Source organism: Balaenoptera ricei, chromosome 21, assembly GCF_028023285.1.
Source record: "Balaenoptera ricei isolate mBalRic1 chromosome 21, mBalRic1.hap2, whole genome shotgun sequence".
Lineage (NCBI taxonomy): Eukaryota > Metazoa > Chordata > Mammalia > Artiodactyla > Balaenopteridae > Balaenoptera > Balaenoptera ricei.
The window spans coordinates 26,375,896-26,394,320 of record NC_082659.1 but is presented as its reverse complement, the minus strand read 5'-3'; the positions used below and the strand labels follow the sequence as shown (position 1 = coordinate 26,394,320).

The 18,425-nt window shown below is 39.3% G+C and overlaps 1 protein-coding gene across 9 annotated transcripts in view; it reads left to right on the top strand.

Annotated features, from left to right (window-relative positions):
• The window catches only part of FUT10 (fucosyltransferase 10), a 285,646-nt gene that overhangs the window by 190,454 nt on the left and 76,767 nt on the right, over nt 1–18,425 (top strand). The window lies entirely within an intron of this gene.

Genomic DNA, 18,425 nt, shown 5'->3' with positions numbered 1-18,425 from the left:
GGCTGGCAGTGGGAAAGTAGGTTGGAAAAGGGGTGAAGTGGCTTTCTGGGGCCCAGACCAGCTCTGGCCAGCTGTGAACAGAGTGGAGAGCGGGGCCACGGGGAAGACTCCGCCTTGGGCAGGCCTTGCTCCTGCCGCCGCTGTCTCCCGGGGCCTTGCCCGCATCTGTCAGCTGCCTGTGATGTGCTCCCACCCCCACTGAGCTGAGAAATGAGTTTGGGGGCCAGATTCCCCAGTCAGATGTTCGTTAATCTCATCCAGTGGCTGCTTACATTTTTTTCAGTCTTCCTCCCCCTGAGCAAGAATACCTACAGTTTGTTCAGCTGTCACTCTGGATTCTTCTGTCTAACATGCTCCTTGCGAGGGGCTCTCTTTTATCTCAGGGCCTTGTGTGAAGTTGCGTTTAGCTCCATGAGCATCTGCAAAGCCTGGAGCCAGGGGTTCCAGTCTGAGGAAAGTTCCCCTCACAGATCTCACGTTAGGAAAGCCAAGCCAAGGGCTTGGAACACGAATGACAACAGCACACTGCCACTTCCCTTTATCCTAGAGGACAGAGCTGCTGGAATAGGGATGGGGAGGGTGGTGATAAACTAAGCGTTTTGATATTTAAAGTGTTTTGAGATAGGAAATATATGCAATGTGGATTAACTTGCATCCTGCCGGTACTGGATACTTTTCATGTATGCGTTCTCCAGGTACATGACAAGAAGGTGACAGAAACAGCTACAAGTGGACTTCATTTCAAATACCTTCTTAGACAGTGACAGGAATACAAAGCCCACCTTCACAAGCTTTGTCAACAGAGTTATATTAATCTTTTCAAATGATCTAGATTTTCCATTAGCCCTTTTAAATAATGTCACATTAACTGGGAGCATCAGAAGCAGGGGAGTCTAGGAGTATTTGTATTTGGGTGTCTGAGTTACTAAGGCAGACAATACCACCTTCAGAATGCAAGATGCTTAGAATCTTAAAAGACTTAAAAATAAAGCAAGGACATATGGAAGCAACAGCAGGTCTTATGCTCAGACTGGGAATCAGTGCAGACCATGGGGCGTCTGGAGCGTCTCCCAGCTCTGTCAGGCTCCCTCTGCTGTCCACGGGGGTGATTCCTCTAAAGGCAAGGAGGGGTGGGAGTCCTCCCCCTTGTAGTTTTGTTGAGTAGGGACGGCAAAGCTGTTTCTTTTATCCTTTAAACATAGAATAGCTTTAATGAAACGATACAACATTGGTTGAATCCCACTACTCTAACCCAACAATTGCTTTTCTGTCTCCAAATTTAATCCATAGCTTTATTCCCACATGTACATTTTTTTTTATGTTGTTGCCCTATTGCATAAGGAATTTTATGATTTGCTTTTAGGAAAGGAAAAATTCAGTAACATTATTTCAGGGACATTTTCCATATAGTTAACAAAGGCTTCAGGTTGATCATGTTTAATGATTGAATAATACTCCATTGACCAGATGCTTCATAATATATAAACCAATTCCCTTGCTGTTGGACATTTAGGAAAACTATTATTTTTGGCAGGCTTCTGCTTCGGCAGAACTCCCAGCTGTGTGGGCTGAGATGGAAAAGATTAATCCAGGGCAAGGCAAGATTTGATGCTGGAGAGCATGTGTACAGGATGCCAAAATTTAGTCCACGGAGCAGAAGTGGGGTTGGGAGCGAATCAGCATTAGATATCAGGCTAATAGGGAAGGAACTTATTTTCCCACTCCTTCTTGTTTTATTTCTTCATTCCCTTTTATCTCTACTCTGCAATCCTGTTTCTCTCACTCTTCCATAAATAACCATTCCAAAGTGTTTTCCAGAAGCGGCTCTCCAGAGGTCATTTGTAATTCCAGGGAGGGTCATTGAGACAGGCTTTCTGCTGGGCTCCTGCCAGCATGGGGGTGAGGAGTGGGGAGAGCGCAGGGAAACCCTGGGCAGAAGTACCAAGTGGATAAGATTGCTTCTGCTGGCGTTTACCTTCTCATAGATAAGAGACATGGTCTTTACAATCAGCTTTTTCGTTAGTGAAGTTAGGCTGAGCTACGGTAATAGGAGCCATCAAACGTCTAGTGACCAAGGACAAGTAGTCTACATCTTTGTCTCCTAATGATACAAGGCTGGTGTTCAGGTCAGTGGATGGCTCTCCTTCATGCAGTCACTCTGCTCTGCTCTCTTCAACATATGACCTCTAGGATCTCTGAATATCTCCATCCCACAAGAAGGGCAAAAGAGAATGAAGGAATATGAATGGAAGGTTGTATAGACCTGGTCTGCAAGTGGAGATATGATACCCGCTCTCATCCCACTGTAGAGAACAGAGCCTCCTAACTTCAAGGGGTCCTGAAAAATGTGATTCCCAAAGACAGAACAGATTTGCGGGCCATTAGTGATATTTGTACAGTTAGTAGTACCTGAGACATTTTGGCCTCCCATCTGCCTTTCTTCTTTGTCTTATTTCTCAACTGGTTCAGAATTTTTGCCAAGAAGTGTACTATTTGAGAATCTCTACAAAGACTCCAACAGAAACTATTTTGGCAATGAACCAGTATTAATGATATGAGTATACTTTCTCAGCGATATTTGTTGGAGTGGAGGAGGAGGGTTGGGGAAAGTTTAAGAAAAAGAGAGGTAGAAAGTATTTCTGTGCAGTGGAGTCTATATAAAAGTCATGAGGTCACACTCACCATGAGACCACATTCACTGTCCTCATAGGGACACTTCTTTATCATTCTCAACAATCCACAGATAGACATTTCAGTTGCAGGGGTCAACATGTATTCTTTAGCTAGTAATTTTAAATTCCAAATTTCCTATGCCTTTATATACTTCACATTCATTCATTGAATCAACATTGATTGGGTTCATGAAACAGCTTTTCTTCTAATGCAACTAGTAGTTATAAATAGTCAAAGGATATCAAAGTTTCAAAATAAAATGAAGATGAAATTGTTAGAATTAAAATGAACTATGGCTGATAGAATACTTTTGGAATAGGAGAGGTGATGGAAAAGACTGATAAAATTTTATCATGAAACAGCGTCTATTCTAGTGCAACTAGTAGATACAAAACAGTCAAAGGATATCAAAGTTTCTAAATAAAATAAATTTGAAATTATGAGATTTAAAGATAAATTATGGGGGACTTCCCTGGTGGTGCAGTGGTTGGGAGTCCACCTGCCAATGCAGGGGACACGGGTTCAAGCCCTGGGCCGGGAGGATCCCACATGCCGTGGAGCAACTGAGCCCATGAGCCACAATTACTGAGCCTGCAAGCCACAACTACTGAACCGGCGTGCCACAACTACTGAAGCCTGAACACCTAGAGTCGAGGCTCCGCAACGAGAGAAGCTGCAACAAAGACCCAATGCAGCCAATAAATAAATAAATAAATAAATAAGAGGCTTAACATAAATTATAAAAAAAAAAAAAAGATAAATTATGGGTTATATAACGCTTTTAGATTAGAAGAGGTGATTGAAAAAATTGATGCAATAAAATTTGACCAAAAAAATCTAAAAGAGTGCTTGAGTTCTAAAAATAGGTTGAGCAACCAAGTGACTTAAAAATAAATACTTCCTTCATAAAGATTGTTTCACTAATGGTGGGTCACAGAGAACGATCAAGTGGAGCATCCTCTAAGAGCCCAAGAGGGTGTTTGCCAACAGCAGTCTTTAGGAGCCAGGAAGAGAGGAAACTTCTTTTTGTATTTCCCCAATCTGTCCTAGCTGTTTTCCTTGCTGTGGCCCTGTTCTGATTTCTAAGCCCCTTACACTTACTAAGCAGCAATAAGTAGACCCCTTAAGCTCAAACTTGGCAGCTCTATCTGGACTGTGTGACCTCTCACCCCACAGGCTTCTAGGAATTCTGGGTGTATGAACAGGAGTCATCCCAATGGTCACCTCTCGTGTGGGTACCAGGTGTGGGCCAGGTGCTGGGTGAACCACTTTACATGCAGTATTACATTCAGTCTTCTTGGCCTCCCGGAGAGGGAGGCACTAATACTATTCCCATGTTGCATATTGGTAAAACTGAGGCTCAGTTTACTGAACTTCCCTGAGGTTACATGGTAAATAGGGGTATATCAGGTTTAAAAAGCCAGGGCCATTAATACCTGACCTTGAGCATAAACGGTTACGTACACTGCTTTTTCCTAGGGCCACAAAGCCCTCAAGTTACAGTATGAACACCCTTATTCTTTTTTATAAATGTATTGTCTTTGTTTTAAAATCCTCCTTTCCATGTCCCTAAAACCAAATCAAAATCATTTACACGACTGTCTTCTGAGGTCCTTCCTGCCCGAAGTGTCTACCACGAAGACTCAGGATTTGAATAAGGCACCTAAGCTTTTCACATCTACAAAAAGGAGTCTTTTCCATTTTAAATGAAATGTTGTATAATGAAATCACTTCTTAAACTAAACACTTCAATGCAAATGATTATTGTTTTTGCTATGTGGACAAACCTGGAAACATATAAACTTCTGATGAAAAACTTGATGATGAAAAACAAGCATTTGGGTGAAGAAATACTTCCAAAAACCTTATAGGTCCTCTCATGGGTTTTTTTGGTCCTGTTGCTTTATCTACTTATTTATGCATTGCTAGCTTTCTTTGTTGTTGTTGTTGTTGTTGAGAGTTCCCTGTCCACCGTCTCTCATCTGAGCCTCTGGGATTGTGTATAATCCAACTGGAGAGTGAATTTCCGTAGACAATCAGCAATAAGATTTTGTGGTTTTGGTTCAAAGACTCTTCTATGGGGTGAAATTCTTCTGCAAATGAAAAGCTGCTAATTGGCTAGCAGGGAATTGGACTGGTCTTAGTTTTTATCAAGGCTTAACTCCCCTAGCTGCCGGTATTATACCCTTAGTCTGAAATTGATCACTGTGGTAAAATAAACACAATCCTCTTTTTATCTGAAGTGTTTTAGCCCAATAATTTTAGGTGAAATCCTTGTCATTTTAAAAGTTCAAGAACTCTTCAGGTCCTGGGAAGGATTTGCGGATTCTATTCTGTAAAGTTGAAACAGAAGCCATTTATTACATGTCATTATTAACAAAACAATTTTCACGAGTATTTAGATTGATTGAGAAAAGCTTTGCTGGATTTCCTCAGAAATAAGTAACTGAATAGGGTTAGAAACAATTGCGAGATTGACAAATAACAGCTCCCTATATCTCCAAATCTTTCCTGATCCTTGTGCCTAAACACAAATAAGAAGTGGCAGATTTCTCATAAATAGAACAAACTGCATTCCTTAGTCTGGCCCCAAAGTCATACTTCATGACGAAAGGAATAGCCAAATCTGTGAATAGTGATGTCTTTCTGGGGCTCTTAGTTTCCTGTCTTCCCTTGGGACTTGGTTTCCAAAAGAGATGCCTGCCTTGCATCTCACTTTCTTTAGCTGGATGTTTGTGTGTGAGAGACGTCGTTTGTAGTATCAGTCATACCTCAGCCTCCAGCCAAATTCAGCAGTGTTCCCATGGAGACCGTTGACTGAGCAGAGTGTGAATGGAATCATCTAGTTATCCCCAGAGCTTGCTGTGCCCCTGTGGTTGTGAGCCTGGTGGTCTGTACCAAGCCCAGCTTCTCCATGATTGGTGCCATCATTAGTTTTCTTCTCTCCTGCCCACCGGTCCCCTGTCCTCACTGCCCCCCGAGGGCGTTGTAATCAGTTTTTCACTGACTGCCTGTAACACTGCAATAGCCCCCTTACTGGGTTCCCTGATTCCATTCCTGTCCCCCTACAATCTGTTTTCCACTCGGCATCCAGAGTGATCCTTTGAAAATACAAATCCAATCATGTAAAATGGTGTGGCCACTATGGAAAATGGTATGGCAGTTCCTCAAAAAATTAAACATAGAATTACCATGTGAAAATGACGTATAGTCATATTCCTCTACGGAGATCTTTCTGACCACTCTATGTAAACCACCATCTTTAGCCCATCTATTCTTTTATCCTAGGTTTTTTCCTTCATAGCACTTTTCACTTCCTGACATTATTTTGTATATGTATTTGTCTATTTATTGTCTATCCCCGCAACCAGAATGTAGGCCTAGTGAGAACAAAGATGTCTGTCCTATTCATCACTGTGTCCCCAGTGCCTGGTCCCAATGAATATTTATTGAATGAACAATGAATGTATAAATAAATGAATGAGTGAACCACTGCTCCAAGGAAGCTGCAGTAATAGTATTGGAGGATAAAGCAGAGGGCAGATAACTAAGTGTCCAGGCAGAGGTAGAAGTGACTGGTGGCTGCAGTCCCTTATACAGCGAGTTCAGTGGTTAAGCATCCTCTGCCCTCCCACACTCAACCTAGCTTAAGGCCACCCTGGGTGTTTTGGGAGCCTGAGGAGAAGGACTATTATCACCTTCTCTTGTTGCCTGCATTGCCTGACATTCTTCAGTTTACACTTTCCCCTTTGCATCCCTTGTCTGGATCTCTGCCTCTCAGCTTGGGTTTCAAAGAATTAAAATCTGAGCCGGCCCAATATCACTGATGAACATAGATGCAAAAATCCTCAACAAAATACTAGCAAACAGAATCCAACAGCACATTAAAAGGATCATACACCATGATCAAGTGGGGTTTATCCCAGGAATGCAAGGATTCTTCAATATATGCAAATCAATCAGTGTGATACACCATATTAACAAATTGAAGGAGGAAAACCATATGATCATCTCAATAGATGCAGAGAAAGCTTTCAACAAAATTCAACACCCATTTATGATAAAGAACCCTCCAGAAAGTAGGCATAGAGGGAACTTTCCTCAACATAATAAAGGCCATATATGACAAACCCACAGCCAACATCATCCTCAATGGTGAAAAACTGAAACCATTTCCACTAAAATCAGGAACAAGACAAGGTTGCCCACTCTCACCACTATTATTCAACATACTTTTGGAAGCTTTAGCCATAGCAATCAGAGAAGAAAAAGAAATAAAAGGAATCCAAATTGGAAAAGAAGAAGTAAAGCTGTCACTGTTTGCAGATGACATGATACTATACATAGAGAATCCTAAAGATGCTACCAGAAAACTCCTTGAGCTAATCAATGAATTTGGTAAAGTAGCAGGATACAAAATTAATGCACAGAAATCTCTTGCATTCGTATACACTGATGATGAAAAATCTGAAAGTGAAATTAAGAAAACACTCCCATTTACCACTACAACAAAAAGAATAAAATATCTAGGAATAAACCTACCTAAGGAGACAAAGACCTGTATGCAGAAAATTATAAGACACTGATGAAAGAAATCAAAGGTGATACAAATAAATGGAGAGATATACCATGTTCTTGGATTGGAAGAATCAACATTGTGAAAATGACTCTACTACCCAAAGCAATCTACAGATTCAATGCAATCCCTATCAAACTACCACTGGCATTTTTCACAGAACTAGAACAAAATATTTCACAATTTGTATGGAAACACAAAAGACCCCGAATAGCCAAAGCAATCTTGAGAAAGAAAAACGGAGCTGGAGGAATCAGGCTCCCTGACTTCAGACTATAATACAAAGCTACAGTAATCAAGGCAGTATGGTACTGGCACAGAAACAGAAATATAGATCAATGGAACAGGATAGAAAGCCCAGAGATAAACCCACGCACATATGGTCACCTTATCTTTGATAAGGGAGGCAAGAATATACAGTGGAAAAAAGACAGCCTCTTCAATAAGTGGTGCTGGGAAAACTGGACAGCTACATGGAAAAGAATGAAATTAGAACACTCCCTAACACCATACACAAAAGTAAACTCAAAATGGATTAAAGACCTAAATGTAAGGCCAGACACTATCAAACTCTTAGAGGAAAACATAGGTAGAACACTCTATGACATAAATCACAGCAAGAGCCTTTTTGACCCACCTCCTAGAGAAATGGAAATAAAAACAAAAATAAACAAATGGGACCTAATGAAACTTAAAAGCTTTTGCACAACAAAGGAAACCATAAACAAGACAAAAAGACAACCCTCAGAATGAGAGAAAATATTTGCAAATGAAGCAACTGACAAAAGATTAAACTCCAAAATTTACAAGCAGCTCATGCAGCTCAATATCAAAAAAACAAACAACCCAATCCAAAAATGGGCAGAAGACCTAAATAGACATTTCTCCAAAGAAGATATACAGATTGCCAACAAACACATGAAAGAATGCTCAACATCATTAATCATTAGAGAAATGCAAATCAAAACTACAATGAGATATCATCTCACACCCGTCAGAATGGCCATCATCAAAAAATCTACAAGCAATAAATGCTGGAGAGGGTGTGGAGAAAAGGGGACCCTCTTGCAATGTTGCTGGGAATGTAAATTGATAGAGCCACTATGGAGAACAGTATGAAGGTTCCTTAAAAAACTAAAAATAGAACTACCATACGACCCAGCAATCCCACTACTGGGCATATATCCTGAGAAAACCATAATTCAAAAAGAGTCATGTACCAAAATGTTCATTGCAGCTCTATTTACAATAGCCAGGACATGGAAGCAACCTAAATGTCCATCGACAGATGAATTGATAAAGAAGATGTGGCACATATATATAATGCAATATTACTCTACCATAAAAAACGAAATTGAGTTATTTGTAGTGAGGTGGATGGACCTAGAGTCTGTCATACAGAGTGAAGTAAGTCAGAAAGAGAAAAACAAATACCATATGCTAACACATATATACGGAATCTAAAAAAAAAAAAAAGGTCATGAAGAACCTAGGGGCAAGATGGGAATAAAGACGCAGACCTACTAGAGAATGGACTTGAGGATAAGGGGAGGGGGAAGGGTAAGCTGGGACAAAGTGAGAGAGTGGCATGGACATATATACACTACCAAACATAAAATAGATAACTAGTGGGAAGCAGCCGCATAGCACAGGGAGATCAGCTCGGTGCTTTGTGACCACCTAGAGGGGTGGGATAGGGAGGGAGATGCAAGAGGGAAGAGATATGGGAACATATGTATATGTATAACTGATTCACTTTGTTATAAAGCAGAAACTAACACACCATTGTAAAGCAATTATGCTCCAATAAAGATGTTAAAAAATTAAAAAAAAATCTGAGTCTGCCATCTATGATCTTTGACATAAACAGGCTCAGCTGCTTATAGATGATGGATGCAATTACAACCACCTTTAGCAGAGATGCTTGCCTCTTCATTAAATTTTGTTTGAAAAAGGAGGAATGCATATTTATCCTTTGGACTCTAGCGTTCATAAAGTGTTCGCCTCTCCTCCTTTCTTAGACCCTTGAGGGGCAAGCATGTTCTCAGTTCAAACCTTAACCTTGGCTTTGACCCTTCACCTCTCCCTCCCCGGCCCAAGTGACTCTTCATGAACAGCTGGACTATTTTTTAATACCTCTTTAATACGCAAGAGCTATTCCTATAGTAACAGTCACTATCACCTCGGGGAATCTGCCTGCATCCACACCAGAACAGCTGTGATGACCTGTCAACTTTCCCAGGGGTCACTTTAACTTTGTTTTGGTTGTGACATGGGATCAGGGTCTGGGAGTCCTCAGTGGGGTTCAGGCTGCTATCCAGCCCAGATACATTTGTACTTGGAAAGCCAATCACACACTTATGGCTGAGTGGGGTTTAGTTGTTCTGTTTTCTTTTGTTTTTTTCATTTTTTTTCCCTCAGATGCTTTTGTTCCATCCCTTAAAGCCACAGACTAGGCTGGGAGGCATTTCTCAGGCTCTTCCTAAAATATAATAAGGTGAGTTATCAGATGTGTAAATTGAAAATCCATAAAATTCTGTTTTTAAACTTGAAGGTTATTAGGGTCCCTTTTCAACCAAACTGGGACTGTTTCCTAGGGGAAAAGATGTTTAAGATGAGACCAGAGGAGGAATAGGTTTCATCTGAGTGAAGGATAGTGGGGGAGGGAAAACAGTACAGAGGAGAGAAGACAGCACACTGGAGAAATGGCAAGAAGCTCGGCAGAGCTGGCGTCTGACGGTGGGGCAGGATTTGTGGGGAAGAGTCTAGAGGAGACGGCAGAGACCAGCCCTTGAGGGCTGGATGATCCACGTGAAGGATTCAGAATTGTATTCTGAAGGCAATGGCGAACAATGGAAGTATTTACAGTTAGAGAGAGCACGACTATTTTTATATTTTAAAAATATCACTCTTGCTGCAGAGTGGACTATGGAAATTTGAAGGTGGGTGGGAGGTTATAATAGCACAGGGACAAACGATGGATGTAGCTTGAACAAAAGTATGAAAACTGCAGTGCAAAAAAAATTAAAAAAAATAAAAAATAAATTTAAAAAAATTGCAGTGCAGAAAAGTGGATAGATTTTTTTAGTAGACTTTATTTTTTATCTTATGTATTTATCATTTTTAATAGACTTTACTTCTTAGAGCAGTTCTAAGTTTACAGAAAAATTATGCAGAGGTCCACATACTAACTCCTCCCCCTGTGCCTGTGCACACAGTTTCTCCTACTACTAACATCTTGCCATGAGTGTGGTACGTTTGTTAAAACTGATACATCATTACTGACAAATGATTATTACCTAAGGTCCATAGTTCCCATTAGGGCTTACTCTTTGTCTGGTACAGGTCTATAGGTTTTGACAAATGCATAATGTCATCTATTTACCATTACACTATCCTACAGAATAGTTTCACTGCCCTAAAAATTCGCTGTGCTCCACCTAGTTATCCCTTGCTCCCTACCTGAAATCCCTGGCAACCAATGATCTTTGCACTGTCCTACAGTTTCGACTTTCCAGTATGTAATATAGTTGGCATCATACATTACATACTACATTACATTACGTACATTTTTTTCGAGCTGGCTTCTTTCACTTAGCAAGGTTCCCTCATGTCTTTTTGTGGCTTGATCACTCTTTTTTTTTTTTTTTTACATCACTGAGTAATATTCCATTGTATGGATGTACCACTGTTTGTTTATACATTCACCTATTGAAGGACATCTTGGTTGCTTTCAATTTTTGGCAATTATGATCAAAGCTACTATAAACATTCATGTGCAAGTTTTGTGTGACTATGTTTTCAACTCACTTGGATAAATACCTAGGAGCAGAATTGCCAGGTCATATGGTAAGCCTGTGTTTAGCCTTCTAAGAATCTAGTAAACGGTCTTCCAAAGTGGCTGTACCAGTTTGCTTTCCCACCAGTAATGAATGAGAGTTCCAGTTGCTCCAAATCCTTGCCAGCATTTGGTGTTATCAGTGTTTTGGATTTTAGCCATTTTACTAGATGTGTAGTGGTATCTCATCATATCAATTTGCAATTCTCTAATGACATATGGTGTTGAACATCTTTTCATATGCTTATTTGCCATCTGTATATCTTCTTTGGTGAGGTATCTTTTCAGATATTTTGCCCAGTTTTAAATTGGGTGTTTTCTTACTGTTGAGTTTTTAAAGTTCTTTTTATTTTAGATTCTAGTACTTCATTAGATATATGCTTTACGAAAATTTTCTCCCAGACTGTGGATTATACTTTCATTCTCTCAACAGTGCCTTTTGTGGAGCACATTTTAATTTTAAAGAAGTCCAGCTTATCCATTTTTTCCTTAATAGATAATGTTTTTGCTGTATCTAAAAAGTCATCACCAAACCCAAAGTCATCTAGATTTTCTTCTTTGTTGTCTTGCAGGAGTTGCATAGTTTTGTGTTTTACATTTAGGTCTATGATCCACTTTTAGTTAATATTGATATTTTTGTGAAAGATGTAAGGTCTTGTTTAGATTCATTTTCTTGCATATGGATGTCCTGTTGTTCCAGCACTGGACAGCACTATTTGTTGTACCAGCACTATTTGTTCAAAGAACCATCCTTTCTCCATTGAATTGCATTTGCTTTTTTGGTCAAAGATCAGTTGACTATATTTGTGTGGGCCTATTTCTGTGCTCTCTATTCTGTTTCACTGATCTTTTTACCTGTTCTTTCACCAATATCATACTGTCTTGATTATTGTAGCTTTATAGTAAGTTAGATAATGTCATCCTCTGACTTTGCTCTTCTCCTTCAATATTGTGTTGGCTATTCTGGGTCTATTACCTTCCCATGCAAACTTTAGAGTCAATTTGTTAATCTCCACAAAATAACTCATTGGGATTTTGATTGAAATTTCATTAAATCTATAGATCGGGCTGAGAGGAACTGACATCTTAAGAATATTGAATTTTCCTGTTCATGAACATGGAATATCTCTTCATTCACTTAGATCTTCTGTGAATCCTTCATCAGAGTTTTATAGTTATCTTCATATAGAATTATATATATTTTGTTAGATTTATGCCTAAATGTTTTACTTTTGGAGGGTGCTAATGTAAATGGTGTTGTGTTTTTAATTTCAAATTCCAGTTGTTCATTACTGTTATATAGGAAAGCAGTTCACTTTTGTAATGTTAACCGTTAAGTAGATGTTAGCTATAGTGTTTTTATAAATTTTTCCTATCAAGTTGAGAAAATTCTCCTCTATTCATAGTTTGCTGAAAGTTTTTTTTATCATGAATGAGTGTTAGATTTTATCAAATGAGAATAGAGAATTTTTTCTGTATCTACTGATACCATCATATGATTTTTCTTCTTTAGCCTGATTGATGGATTACATTAGTTGATTTTTGAATGTGTACCTGGGATAAATCTTATTTGGTCATGGTGTATGATCTTTTTACACAGTTTTGTATTCAATTGCTAATACTTTCTTGAGGATTTTTGCATCCATGTTAATGAGAGATATTGGTCTGTAATTTTCTTTCTCTGTAACTTCTTTGTCTGGTTTTGCTATTAGAACAATGTCAGCCTCATAAAATTGATTAGGAAGTATTCTTTCTGCTTCCATTTTCTGGAACATGTTGCCAAGAATTGGTATTAATTTCTCCTTTAAGTGTTTGGTAGAATTCAACAGTGAGACCACCTGGGCCTGGTGTGTTCTGCTTTGGGAGATTATTAATTATTGATTCAATTTCTCTAATAGATATAGGCCTATTGAGTGTATCTATTTCTCCTTATATGAGTTCTGGTACACTGTACCTTTCAAGAGCTTGGCCTATTTCATCTTGGTTATCAAATTTGTGGGAATAGAGTTGTGTATAATACTTTATTATTCTTTTTTCCCTTTTATTATCCTTTTAATGTCCATGGAATCAGTATTCTTTCATTTGTGATAATAGTAATTTGTGTCTTCTATTTTTTATTCTTAGTTAGCCTAGCTAGAGGTTCATCGATTTTATTGATCTTTTCAAGAAAAGCTTTTGGTTTTACTGATGTCCTCTATTAATTTCCTATTTTCAATTTTATTGATTTTTGCTCCATTTTTATTCTTTCTTTAATTCTGTTTAATTTGAATTTAATTTGCTTTCTTTTTCTAGTTTCCCAAAGTAGAAGCTTAGATTACTAAGTTTAGATCTGTCTTCTTTTCTAATATATGCTTTAATTTCCTTCTAAGTACGGCTCTTGCTACATTCCACAAGCTTTGATGTTTTAATTTGATTTTCAGTTAGTTCAAAATATTTTAAAGTTTCTCTTGAAACTTTTTCTTTGACCCATGTGTTATTTAAAATTGTGTTGTTTAATTTCCAAATATTTGGGGATTTTCCAGCCACCTTTCTGTTACTGATTTCTAAATTAATCCCAATATGGTCTGAGAACATAATTTGTATGATTTCTACTCTTTCAAAATTGTTAAGGCATATTTTGCGGCCAGGAATGTGGTCTACTTTGGTGGATGTTCCATGTGACCCTGAGAAGAATGTGTATTCTACTGTTGTTAGATGAAGTATTCTAAAAATGTCAATTAGATTCAGTTGATTGATATGCTATTCAGTTGAACTGTATACTTACTGATTTTCTGTCTGTGGGATCTTGTAATTACTGATAGAAAGAAGCTAGGTTTTAAAAAATACATGTCGTTTGGATTTTAGCCATTCTAATAAGTGTGTAGCGATATCTCATTGTTGTTTTTATTTATTGTTTCATCTCAAAACAATCTCAAACTTTCAGAAAATTTCCAAATACAGTACAAAGATTTTTTTCCTCCCCTGAATTACTTGAGAATAAGTTACCTATCTAATGTTCCACCATCTTTGTACACTTTAGGGTGTATTTCCTACAAACAAGGACACTTTCCAACATTAACCCAATACAACCATATACATCAGCCTCTCAGGCTGTCTCAGTCAACAGTGTTAAGGGATATACATATACATATGCCTGTAGGTGTATATATTACATCTATATTTATTTATTTATATACCTCTATATATCTCTATCTCTATTTATGTCTATCTATATATCTATATTAAAAATCTTAAATTCACACCTGAACCTCCAATTCCTAGTCCAACACAACAGGGTTCAATCTAGTTTTCTCCCTTTCCATTCTAGCACTCCCTGCTGTTCTCATCCCACTCTGGCTCTGATACCCTGGGCCACTGCAGCTCCCTGTCACTCCCACATCGATGTTGATGCCTGCCTTCCTTGGTCCCACCTCATGGTTTTGGTACTGAATATTCAGGAAAGGAAAGGGAGGGAAGAACAGGGGCGATGTAGAGAAATGAATGAACAGATTTGGCAGAGACTTAGGAGATAGAATAAATAGGACTTGATGATTAATCAGATGTGGAGGTGGAGGAGGAGCAGGAGTCACAGGTGATGCTCAGGGATGATTCAGGTAGAGAACAGAGAACAGAAACAGGCTTGGGGAATGTGTGGGAGTGGGAGGGACATGGTGGAAATGCAGCTTGAGAGAGAAATCTGGCTTCCAGAATCGATTTGGTGTTCATCAGATTATATATAATATTTAACGGCATGGAGGGAATTCCCTGGCAGTCCAGTGGTTAGCATTCAGCACTTTCACTGCCATGGTCCGGGTTCAATCCCTGGTTGGGGAACTAAGATCCCGCAGCATGGCCAAAAAACAAACAAAAAAAAAACGGGCATGGAAGCAGATGGTACTTCCCCAGGAACATATATGTCAATTAAAAGAGAAGAAATCCTAGAGAAGTCTGTAGAGCACTCTAAGAAGTGGGCAGAGAATAAGAGTGAGCTATGACAGAGAAGGAGCAGCTTGCAGAGTGTCAGAGAAGGCTAGGGAAGGAGGTCGGCTGAGGCAGATGCTGTCAACAGGTCAAGTAAGATGAGGACAGAAACATGCCTCCTGGGTTCAGCCATGGTTCAGCCATGAGTTAGTGACTACCACTGTCAGTCAAGTAGGTGGGAGTGGTGATGGTAGGGACAGTTGACTGAAAAGGGAATGCCAGTTTAGAAAGTGTAGAAAGTAAGTAGCAACTGTCTCAGGAAATCTGTGAATCAGCAAAGAAAAATAAAAAGTCTAAGTGGGTGGGGGGACAGACAGTCAATATTGATGAGAGAATTATGCAAGTTAAAATACTGTTGGAAGGTATTGAAGACCCAGGGATGAGGGGAAGTAAATGCTGTAGGTCTCTGATGAGGCTAGAGGTCAGTCACTGTCATACTTGAGGGAGAACAAACATCACCTAGAAAACTTTAAAAATGCACAGTTCTTTGATGCTAAATCTAGAGATTCTGATTTTGAAGGTTTGGACTGAGGCTTCTGTACCTTGTCAAGCCTTCCGTGTACCTTGTCAAGCCTTCCGTGCCTAGGTGATAATGATGCTGGTATTTCACAGATGATACTTTGAGCAACAAGAGAAGAAAAAAGGATGGAAAGCACCATGGTAGGATTCTCTGGGGACGGAAAAAGAGATGTTTCATCTGTTATAACAGGAGCAGGTGTCGGCACATGTGTTGTCTGGAGATAGAAAGTTCAGTGGTTCTTGTCTGGTGTGTTCTGTTTTCTCTATGAATGAAATAGGGGGTGCATTTTCCCTTGAGAATGAGGGGTCAAGAAGTTTGAAGAGAGTGGTAAAGACTGGAAATACGTAGCATGGAGAATGGGAAATTGTGTATGAGTAAGATAAAGAGGGATTTCTGAGAAGTATGAGAACTGAGATGAGGTTTATAAATTATGAATTTATAGTGGCAATCGTCTGCCGTGTTTTTCACTTATCTCTGAGTCCAGTATCCCAGTGTGAGCACCGAGAAAATGGTCAGCTGGACTGATCTAGGGTTTGTGTTTTGTCAGGTATGAAAGCTAGAAAGATAATGCAGAAAGGAATTGCGTTTAGTCCCAACAAAATTGTTGAGATGATGAATTCCAAAATGAACAAGAGAAGTTAAAGACAGGACTCTAATGAGGCAAAGGGAGATGGGACAAGGAACAAAGGTCTCAGAGGAGCCCCACATGGACGGACAGAGCTTTGTGGTCACTGGGGGGAATTCTTGATGGAAAGATTTCCATTTCTGTTGTTCTGGGCGAAGCTAAACTGTGTAGGTTGTGGTCATGAGAGTGGAATAATAATGTAGAGTGGAGACAAAGGTCACTAGAGATGAAAGAGGTCAAGGAAGGTAGACCCCAAAGCCTTTCTTTGTGGGGTTGTCTCCAACAGCTTTACCTTTCTAGCACACTAGAAATAGGATGGGCCAAATTACGCATGTATTATTTTTGTCTGAATGTGCATTTAAATCAATGCATTACTTCTATAAAGAAAGAACCTATCCAGAGTGAGCTCTAATGACAGAATGTCTTTGTTACTTCAAGGAACTCAGAGGCTCAGAAATCAGATCACTTACCTTACTCTGCTTAAGGGAAGAGCAGCTTAGATAAAGGTACTAATTAAATCAGTATCACTCTTTTCCTCATTGTGAGTAACTTAAAAATGGCCCTATAACTGTGCTTTTATAAGTAAGGTCGTCAGAGCCCCTGCATTAAAATCACATGGGAGTGATAGTTCAAAATGCATACTCTGGGGTCAACACTAGACCTATTAATACAGTTGACTAGAGTTGGGGGCTGAGTTGGGTGGAGCTGGAATCTGTATTTTAACTAGATCTTCAAAAGACTCTCATGCACACACTATACATAAACATACACATGTGTGTATGTGAGTACACGTGCTTCCTGTGTGCGAGGAGCATGTAAGTCTTGTTGATGCACGGGATTCATGTCCAGACCCACATTCTCTGACGTGTGCCCTCTCTGTGCTTCACTGGAGCACATTTTCATTCTAGCAACTCTAGCTCCCTTTCTTACATAAATGCTAATACAGAGAATAGAGACAGCAATAAAGTGCCTCCCTGCTTATTACTCTAAGGGATACAAAATATTCTCCAGGGTATTTTAAGCAAATATTTTTTTACAGATTTTACCTTTGGGTGAAATACAGAGCTTGACTCCATGATACCTACCCCCAGTGAGGGCACAATCTTTGAACTCTTAAAAAATAAATATCACATTCACTGATTTTTTTTTAAATCTTGTAGGGACTTTTTTTTTTTTTTTTAAATTTATTTTTACTTTTTTTGGCTGTGTTGGGTCTTCGTTTCTGTGCGAGGGCTTTCTCCAGTTGCGGCGAGCGGGGGCCACTCTTCATCGCGGTGCGCGGGCCTCTCACTGTCGCGGCCTCTCTTGTTGCGGAGCACAGGCTCCAGACGCGCAGGCTCAGGGATTGTGGCTCTCGGGCGTAGTCGCTCTGCGGCACGTGGGATCTTCCCAGACCAGAGCTCGAACCCGTGTCGCCTGCATTAGCAGGCAGATTCTCAACCACTGCGCCACCACGGAAGCCCACATTCACTGATTTTTTTTAATGAAGCTGTATGTTAGTCCAGGGTGAACTAGTGAAGAAGAATTTCAGGTTTCCAAATGTCAGAGAAAGGACAACACCACAGCCTGCTTTAAGAAGAAACCAAATGTTCTAATTAACATTTTTATCTTTGACATTTCCTGGCTGCCTTTATATGTCCCTGGGGCTATTATTGTAGTTTAACTTTTAAAAATAAAAATCCCATATTCACTCTTACCCCCATTTTTATAGGCAGTTAATCTCACATAGTTCACCTGCTCTGATTTACATTGCTAATGCCACTTAAGGAAGGTAATCAGGATGCTTAATGCAACAATCGTCTGAGATAAAAGTACCAGTTACTCTGTTCCAATAACAAACTCAATAAATTTTTTTCTTGGGGTTAATGTGTTCTCTTATTTCAGTTTTCCTTCGCGCTTTGTCTTCATTTCCAAAAAGTATCACATTTATTCCTATGCTTCGTTTCCTATTCAACATTTGGATACAGCCATTGACATCTATCAGGTTCTCAATGACTTATTTGAAAGTTCTCCAGCTCCCCTTGCCCCTGGTATTTTTAAAAGCATTCATAAAAAACCTGAAAAGATGGAATTATAGCAAGTTTACATTTTGCAGCTGGTTTGCACATCATAGAGCAAGTTGTGTTGTGATATTAAAAGAAAAAGAAGGTGGAAGGAATAAAATGGTCATTTATTGAGCAATACTTTATGCCAGAATATGTGCGAAATGTGCTATATCTTCTTTCATTTAATC